The following is a 9321-nucleotide window of genomic DNA, read 5'->3' as shown; positions in this document are numbered from 1 at the left end:
GTGAGTAATAAAACCTACTATTGATATTAGTTTCATTAAAATCAATCGAATATTTTTCAAGTTATAGTCAAATGAACTGTTTTACCATATGTATGTATACATGTATATATAACTGGGAGGGGAAGGGACGAAACCCCACCAAAAAATTATGAGGAGTAGTTCTTAACATGGACTACAAACCTACCAAATTTGGATATGCACCGATGCCTCCTTTTGCGAATATAAAATAAAAATGATAAAATTTCTGAAAAAAATTTCATTTTTGACGCCATTTTGTTTTTTAAACATGTTGCACCACTCCGGGAAAGTAAAAAATTTCAAAAAATACTTATTTTGATGTGAAAAGAAAATCCCCAAAGTTTCGTTGCTCGAACTTTTAATCCATACACAAGGCGTAATTTCACTCTACTATACTACTACAAACAAAGTACAAATCTAAATGTTATACAACAATTGATTTTACCAAAAAACAAAAATAGCAGTATAAATTTTACAATAAAAAAATTTTAAATTAGAGGCAAAATACAAGATAGTTTTATTAACTTTTATTTTCAGGTATATTCTTTAGTACCGAATAACCTTAACGAAATACTTTGCAAAAAAATAACAAATATTTAAATCTATTTATTTAAAACTATAAATTATGTTTAATAGATAGGAGGAGTATTTATCATATTGAAATTTGACTTTTAAGAAAAAAAACTTAACCCCACAAATATTGATCCATTTAAAATACTAAGAAAGTGACCAAAAAATATAAATTGGATAATTCAAAATAATTAGATTTAAGTAATTATTTAAAAATTACGAAATAAAGTTACTCAAATTAAATCAAACATATTATTTTAGAAACTAAATTATAGCAAAGGCGTTGTGTGCAAAACAAGTTGCCTTACAATTGAATATTGCGCTCTTGAAATATGGAATTAATATATCTTCATGAGAACATGCGATTCATTTCGTGGAACGAAATAACATATCATTTATATAAAAGAATGTATCGCATATTTTCTACTAGAAATTATCGCTAATTTAAATAAAGTATCCATAAACATGGACCAAATTTTTAATTGAGAATAAAATATTTAAAAAAATAAATATAAAACGTAATTACCCAGATTCAATATTTTGCGTCGCAAATTTTAATCCAAAAAACAACAATAAAATTAGGTTGTAACAGTAATTTAAGAATATTAAAATAATATAACTCGTTACTCACATTTTCCTTTTTATAGTTACATATATCCAAATTATTCGGAAACCATTATGGATGACCAACCGTTCCAAAAAAAGGTTTTTCAATTATTATTGAAAAACACAAGTAAAACGTGGCGATATCCATATTTAAAAAAATATGTTACAAAACATGTTTACCAGGTGGTAAATTAAAATGGTGCCATTGTGTAACAAATTGTATTAATTATCGACGATGCTGTTAATTCACCGTACCAAAGAAAATAAACTTTAGTGATACATATCTAGTAATTGATTGGAAACCAAAAACGAAAATGTATGTAACGAAAGTAAATGTGTCGACTGACTGAGTGTAGAAACTGAAGTGAAGTCGTTCTTAAAGAACCTTAGGTAGGAAGTATCCTTTTTTATTTTTTTAAATAATAGTTACCTCTTGTTGTTTTTAGAACTATCAAACTTAATAAAAAGAAAAATTACTAGTTTTTGTACAATTTCAAAATTGATAATCAATTATAATTTCAAAAAACTGATTATCACTTTCTTCTGGGAAAGCTTCACTCATAGATTACCTTGAATTAGCATGTACTACTAATCTATAAAATATATTTAAAACTAACTACTTTATAAAATGATCCTGTAATTTTTTTGTACACAGAGAAACTTTTTTTGAGTTGTTTTATTCAGCGCCGATTAAAGCCGTTTTTTCATTGTATAACAGGCTGATATATTTAGATATGCTGATGTCGCCGGTAACTTTTCTTTACCATACGCATTCAAGACAGCCAAAGCATTATATAACCTCATCTGATTAAGCTCTTCCGTACCCTTACAGTCTCCGAACAAATACCTTAAATTTTTATAATATCCACAGAGCACATATCGCCTTTCTCCATTTCTAATATTCTCCCATACAATCCCATCTCTAGAGTCTAAAGTTCGCAATGACACTACGTAATGACACTTGGCTCTTTATCCGCGACGTGTACAGACATAAATTATATTTATTTTGGATGTGGAAGTTGTTCTATAAATAAAAAATATATATATATTATTATTAAACTTTAAAAAAATATAATATTCAAAGTTATGTAGTTTATCACAAACCTGCTAATGTGTTGGTATTAATTGGTACAATGTTAATAGTTTCCACGGCCTGAAATACTTCCTCATTGGTCTATAAATATCTTTAATACACTTAATTCTCCCCCTTTCTCAGTGTCGCGCCTAATTGAGTCTGCTTGAAGTTAATCCGTTTCGTTGGTTGTAATCATACATACTTGATTAAATCTCCGATATAGTATGATATCGTCGTTAATTTCGGATGTTAATTACTGCAGGTGAGAAATTTCTGTGTCGTTGTTTAAACGCCTTTTTTTGAAAATTACTTCATAATCGAAAGCTGTAAAATATGCTGCATATCGAAGTAGTCTTCCTGATATTATAGGAGGACGGTTATGACTTTCTTTGAAAATACGTGTTAGCGCTTTCTTGAAAATACGTGTATAGTATATGGTCATGCCAATAAATCGAACGCCGTCCATATCCTTGGGTCTCGTCATTCAAAGTATCGCATTCATTTTATTTTTGCATTTAGAAATTTTATTCTATTCAATTACATGACATAAATATTCAATTTTTAGTTGAAATAGTGAACATTTCTTCTTATTCAAATGTATGTCGAATTGCTGTAGACTTATTAAACACAAATTCAAATTTTTCTGAGACTTTTCTTTTGTTCGGCGATGTATCACAATATTGTCGAAGTATGGCATAGTTCCTGGAACTATCTGATCTGATATCTAGGTGCTGTCATAATTTCTGCGATGCGTTGTGATAGTCTGGATTCCGCTACTTGCTTCATCAACTTGGAAGTGTAAACACGCTTTAAACAGTCTAAGTCAACAAATATACGGCATTTTTCATACGTGAGGTGCTTGGAATCCATTGGGATACACCCTCACTGTCAGACAGTGTCAAGCACTTCCAAACAAGATCTTTCCGATAGCGCAAGCCACTGGGTTACGCCCAGTTAGCACGACAAATGTTCTAGTGTGTCTTCAGTACCATTACCTTGGTGATGTTCGCACGCTATCTAACAGCAATTGCAGCTCTGAGTTTAGATTTCTCTCACGTTATATAATATGTGTGTGTGTATGTATATAATACATATGTGCATGCGTGTGTTTATATATGTTCATACTTTTGCAGTTTTTCCAGCCCCGAAGTGCATCAAGTTCCGGGGATGCCCTCCTTCCATTTGTTTCAACAAATAAAATTCTATTACTCATACCATACGAATCCATCATACATCGCCCAGGTTTTATCTTCTTTCAGTCGTACGTTTGCTCACCATGGCCGCTTTCGCGACAAATCTGCAAAAGCATCCTTTCGTTTTGTGGTTCCCAGCACTTGGCTGATATAAGGATATATTCTTCATCCCAAATGAACTACCAATTTCTCATTCTCTCACTACTCATCAATTTCACGTCTTTCACAAACTGATACTTTATAGACTGATTCACATTGTGGAACACAACACCGATATAAAATACTTCCCATTACGAACTAAAAATTTTAATTGTTGACCATAAAACAATTTTTAAAAAAAAATTAATTAATTCAAAATAATTCATACAATATTATTATGCTTTATTAAAGAAGCATCGTGGGAATTAAGAATATCGATAGCAGATTTAATGTTTATGTTGATTAACACATTTCGATACTCACCAGCGGTGTCTGAGCACTCTTCTAGCAAATGCTCCACCGACTCAATCACCGACTCAAACACACATATTCTTTCGTCGTTAATTTTTTTATTTTCCCACCTAATGGTATAAAATCTGAAACTAGCTATTAAACTCTTCTCATCCCGTCCACATCCATTCAAATAAAATGCACCCCATTCATAGTGATGTAGTTTACTGAACATTGTCAAGCTTTCCATTAAATACATATCATTAAGTGTTGATCGTAGCGTAAATTCCTTAATTTTATTTTTACCTGTTGTTATACTGGAGTCATCACTCAATCCAAGGTTATCAATAGCAAACCAATCACTGCGACTTTCCATACATAATATTTGTAGACATTTTCGCTATTAACACTCGAATCTGATAACTGATCTCTTTTTGCAAGCAAATGCTGTATATAGGTCTAGTACCAAGTTCAATGTTTACTGCTGAATCGGGAGTTGATTTGGCAATGCATAATATTTCTTTATAAAAATTATTCGCAATCGTGGCAATCTTTTTTATTTAAACCTTAATCGCGTTACATATTCATATATTTTAGCCGTACGTCAAGATTAGCACAACCAAGGTATTGGCATTGAACATATTTGTACTACTTTCACAGGAATATTTTGAAATTTATACATATGTCTTCGTATATACAATAAAACTCGTTTACCTGTGTCTCCCAAGCACTCGATATGGTCATCCCACTTCCCGTTATAGGACAGTTTAACTCTAAGATATTAAAAATTTGTCACATTTTCAACCATTCTGTCACCATATCGCCAGTTCTCGTTGGCAGATCTCGTTTGGGGGATTTTTTAAAATGATCTAGTGTCCCTCATTTAAAATTCATTAATATGATTGAACTGTCTTAAATAGTTTTGAACCGTCTATAGTTGTTTGTAGACCTCCCAGTCCACACCATGCACACCCCAAGGCCGTCCAGCTACGCTGGGGGCTACATCGTGAGCAACATTATCAATTGTGATCAAAATAAGATTATGATCACTGAATGCTACTTCGTCATGCAGCTCCCATAGGAACTGACATTCCTGGCAGTCGCCACTACATAGAGTGACGTCAATATCACTTACACCCGCGGGGCTTGAAACGTATACCCGTGATTGGGTTCGTTAAGCACCTGTAAGTTCCGCGTTATGATCCATTCCTCAAGTATCTCGCCACGGACGGCTGACCTCCACCTCCTTTGGTCGAGAACTTTACTGAACCACAACCCAGATGTGGCATTAGCGTCCATTCCCAGTATGAGCTGCCCTCGGCAACCCAGCACCATTTGGTCCAGGACATCCACATCCGTCTCAATACGGCCGCCGAACCAACAGTAGGCACTACAGATGTAGAATTGCCCGGTCCGACCGCTGACCCACGCACAGGCGCAGCATTCTTTGGAAAACCGCTCGACCAGCATGCAGTCCAGGGCCCGGTCACACACGACTATAACAGCCTTTTGACGCCCAACACCCAAGACTCTCATCCATGCTGACAAACCACGCACAGCTCCATGCAGCACATAGGGCTCTTGGAGGATTGCAATGCTAATTTGGTTCTGGACAAGCCAGACTCCCAAGTCGCACATCACTCCGTAAGCCCGCTGACAATTTACCTGCGCTTTCCTAAGAGCCACCTTACGGTATTAGGCGGCCCCGTAGGATCATCATCCTTTTCTTATATTCAGGGCAGTCAGGACTAGCTGCCCTATGGTTAGCGGGGCGCGAACCCCCAGTACAAATGTGACACCGCGGAGGAGATTTGCAATCTTTCTCCTTGTGTCCACCATTTCATCATTTCCAGCATCTCCTGAGTCTTTCTTTACACTCCCTCATTACGTGCCCAAAACCTAGGCACATGTAGCACCGAGCTACCCTATCAAAGGGCAGCACTCTATGTGCCAGGAAGCCGACGTATATCTTGCGCTCCTTCAGGATGGTCTTCCGCCATTCCGCTGGTAGCTCACACAGGACATTTTGGGTATCACCCTTACCCATCCTGTTGACCACCTTGAATTGCTTTTTGACCTCCTCCAGAGTCAGGCTCTTCAAACTGGTTTTGGCCACCGCGGTGACCAGCTTATCATCAGTGCAGGCTCTTGGCACATCATGCACCAAGATCCTAGGCAGACGACCCTTCGGGTCCTGAAGACCGCCCGCACGAAATGCGCCGCACTGCTTAAGCATTTCTGCTTCTTCAGCCGATTTGGTCTCGATAACGAGACCATCCCGCTTCCTCCGAACAGCCCTAATTTGGACTTCTTCGGGAAAATAGGCCACCGTCCTGCTGTCTTAAGCAACCAACGCCTTTCATGGTATCCCATAAGCGTCAATTTTGGCGCTTTAACTCTACGTTTGGTTCATCCCACAGCGCCAGTTCTGCTTACCAAAAGTGGCCCACTTGGCACTCTGATCCATATATAAAAAAAAATATATTCTCATAGCTTCACATTATAAATAATGTTTTTAAGCAAGCTAGAGATCTCACCCATTTAAAGTTTGAGAATAGGTTGAGGTCGTTTCGGCCCCAAGGCCTCTAATCATTCGCTTTACCGGATGAGACTCTTATATAATGAACGCCAGCTATCCTGAGGGAAACTTCGGAGGGAACCAGCTACTAGATGGTTCGATTAGTCTTTCGCCCCTATACCCAGTTCCGACGATCGATTTGCACGTCAGAATCGCTACGGACCTCCATCAGGGTTTCCCCTGACTTCATCCTGACCAGGCATAGTTCACCATCTTTCGAGTCCCAGCGTGTACGCTCTAGGTGCGCCTCTATTATCATAAAAGTCCGAAAACTAAATTATAATAATATAAGACGCCCTAGGAGTGCGATATTTAATACATAATATAAATATATCCTCCTTTTATCATTTATAAAAAAAATATAAATAATATTTACTTTCATTGTGCCTTTGGGTTTCATAAAATTTTTATATATATTTCGATGAAAAAATATTTTATTTCCAATGACTTGCGTACATGCTAGACTCCTTGGTCCGTGTTTCAAGACGGGTCCTGAAAGTACCCAAAGCTATATCGTCGCTGACAGATAAATTTTTAATAAAAATAAAAAATGAGCCAGTTCATTATCATACACCTACTGACAGTTAAATAGTATCATATAACGGCATAAAATCCGTATATATAATATGTTTTAAAAAAAAAACCTATTTATACTCGTGGTGGATCTGAACGCGTTAATAACGCGGCTCAATATCAATTTATAATTAATACCATCAAACAATTAATCAAGAAACATAGGCGTTTAACATACACAAAATATTATCCGAAAAAAATAATATTGTACATTAATCAACGTACCAATGCCTATAGATTAATATTTAATGGGTCGCAACGTCCTACAAGATGAGAAGTGCATACCTCGTTATCATACAATTAGCAATATACAGCAGTGCATATTATTTTTTAATAAAAATAAATTCCTAATAAAAAATTTTTGTCACATGCTAGTACAAATTGGTTGATTAACGATAAAAAGTAAATGAATCTCATCTTTCGACCTTTCGGGTTTCTCAGGTTTACCCCTGAACGGTTTTACGTACTCTTTAACTCTCTCTTCAAAGTTCTTTTCAACTTTCCCTCACGGTACTTGTTCGCTATCGGTCTCGTGGTAATATTTAGCCTTAGATGGAGTTTACCACCCACTTAGAGCTGCACTCTCAAGCAACCCGACTCTAAGGAAAGATTCACCTATCATCAATAATAATCACTACGGGCCTGGCACCCTCTATGGGTATATGGCCCCATTCAAGATGGACTTGGATGTATTATATAACAATAGGTTTATATTGAATCTTCCTAAACACTACATTCCCCAAGTGTCTGTTTATCAGCCACGGGGTTCAGTGCTGGGCTTATCCCTGTTCGCTCGCCGCTACTAAGGGAATCCTAGTTAGTTTCTTTTCCTCCGCTTAATAATATGCTTAAATTCAGCGGGTAATCTTACCTACTCTGAGGTCGTAAAAGTTTTTAGAGAAGTATTAAAACAAAAATTTTGTTTTATATATTATGTTTGTGTTATATTTATAAGTAAACAATTTTCTTAATTATTCATACTCAAATTTTTTTTATATTATTATATAATATTATTTTTATATTTATCTAAAGAGAAGAAAATAAAAAATAAATAATTATATATATTAATTTTTTTCGAGTATATTGAAAATTTTATTACAAATAAAATATTCTATAACAAAATATTAATATATAATATTTTTGTTTTTCTTCTTTATTTAATATATGAAATATATTATTAATATCAATTATTATTAATATTATTTTATTAATATAAAGTTTTATAATATTATATATAAATGATAAAAATAATATTGATATATATTAATTTAAAAATGTCGACAAATAATAAAAAATATATAAATTTTAAATGCTATTAAAAACATTTTATATTTATTTTTTTCTTATATTTGGCGTAAAACATTCATATATAAATAATTTTACATTTCTTTTATAAAAATTTTATTTATCAATTTAAATTAAATATGAAAAAATAAATTTTCTTTTTTAATTATTGATAAATTTCTTTTTCATAAAAAAAATTTTATGTAAAATAATCTTTTATTATATTATAATATAATGTATACGACCCTCAGCCAGATGTGGTCCGGGAACAGTATCCAAGGACCGCAATGTGCGTTCGAAATGTCAATGTTCATGTGTCCTGCAGTTCACAAGTTGACGCGCAATTAGCTGCGTTCTTCATCGACCCACGAGCCAAGTGATCCACCGTCCAGGGTAATCTTTTTAAATTTTAAATGTTAGTATTATTATTAATAATAATCTTTATTTTTAATATAAAAAAATAAAATTATTAATTTATATATCTTTATAAATTTTTTTTAAATAAAAAATTTTTCTAGAATATAAATTATATATTTTATTTTAAATATATATATATTTAAAATAAAATATATAATTTATATTCTAGAAAAATTTTTTATAAAATTTTTTATTTATATATATATATATATATCTATATATATATATATATATATATATATATATATATATATATATATATATATAAAATTAAAGATATTATGGTATTAATAAATATATACATAACATTTTTGATATTTTTGTTAGTGCTAGCTAGATTTAATAATTAATATTTGGTATATTTTATAGAAATGTATTTATTATTTTTTTTTATTAATTATTTTCTACATAAAAATATATATAATATTAATATGGTACAAAACAAATGGGTTTGTTTTTTAACATAATAATTTTTTAATAAAAAAAAAAAAAAGAAATATCAAGACAAAATATAAAGAAATTTAAATTTAAACTAAATTTTATTCTTTAAAAAAATTTTATCTTGTGTTTTCTTTATT

The 9321-nt window shown here is 32.9% G+C and overlaps 1 non-coding gene across 1 annotated transcript; it reads right to left on the bottom strand.

Annotated features, from left to right (window-relative positions):
- Nucleotides 1–8567: 8567 nt before the first annotated feature.
- Nucleotides 8568–8722, bottom strand: LOC123303142. Its single transcript, XR_006535577.1, has one exon. It is a non-coding gene; the product is annotated as a 5.8S ribosomal RNA (ribosomal RNA).
- Nucleotides 8723–9321: the final 599 nt, after the last annotated feature.

This window comes from Chrysoperla carnea, chromosome X, assembly GCF_905475395.1.
Source record: "Chrysoperla carnea chromosome X, inChrCarn1.1, whole genome shotgun sequence".
NCBI classification, from domain to species: Eukaryota; Metazoa; Arthropoda; class Insecta; order Neuroptera; family Chrysopidae; genus Chrysoperla; species Chrysoperla carnea.
The sequence above is the reverse complement of the archived record's forward strand: the minus strand, read 5'-3'. Positions and strand labels throughout refer to the sequence as shown.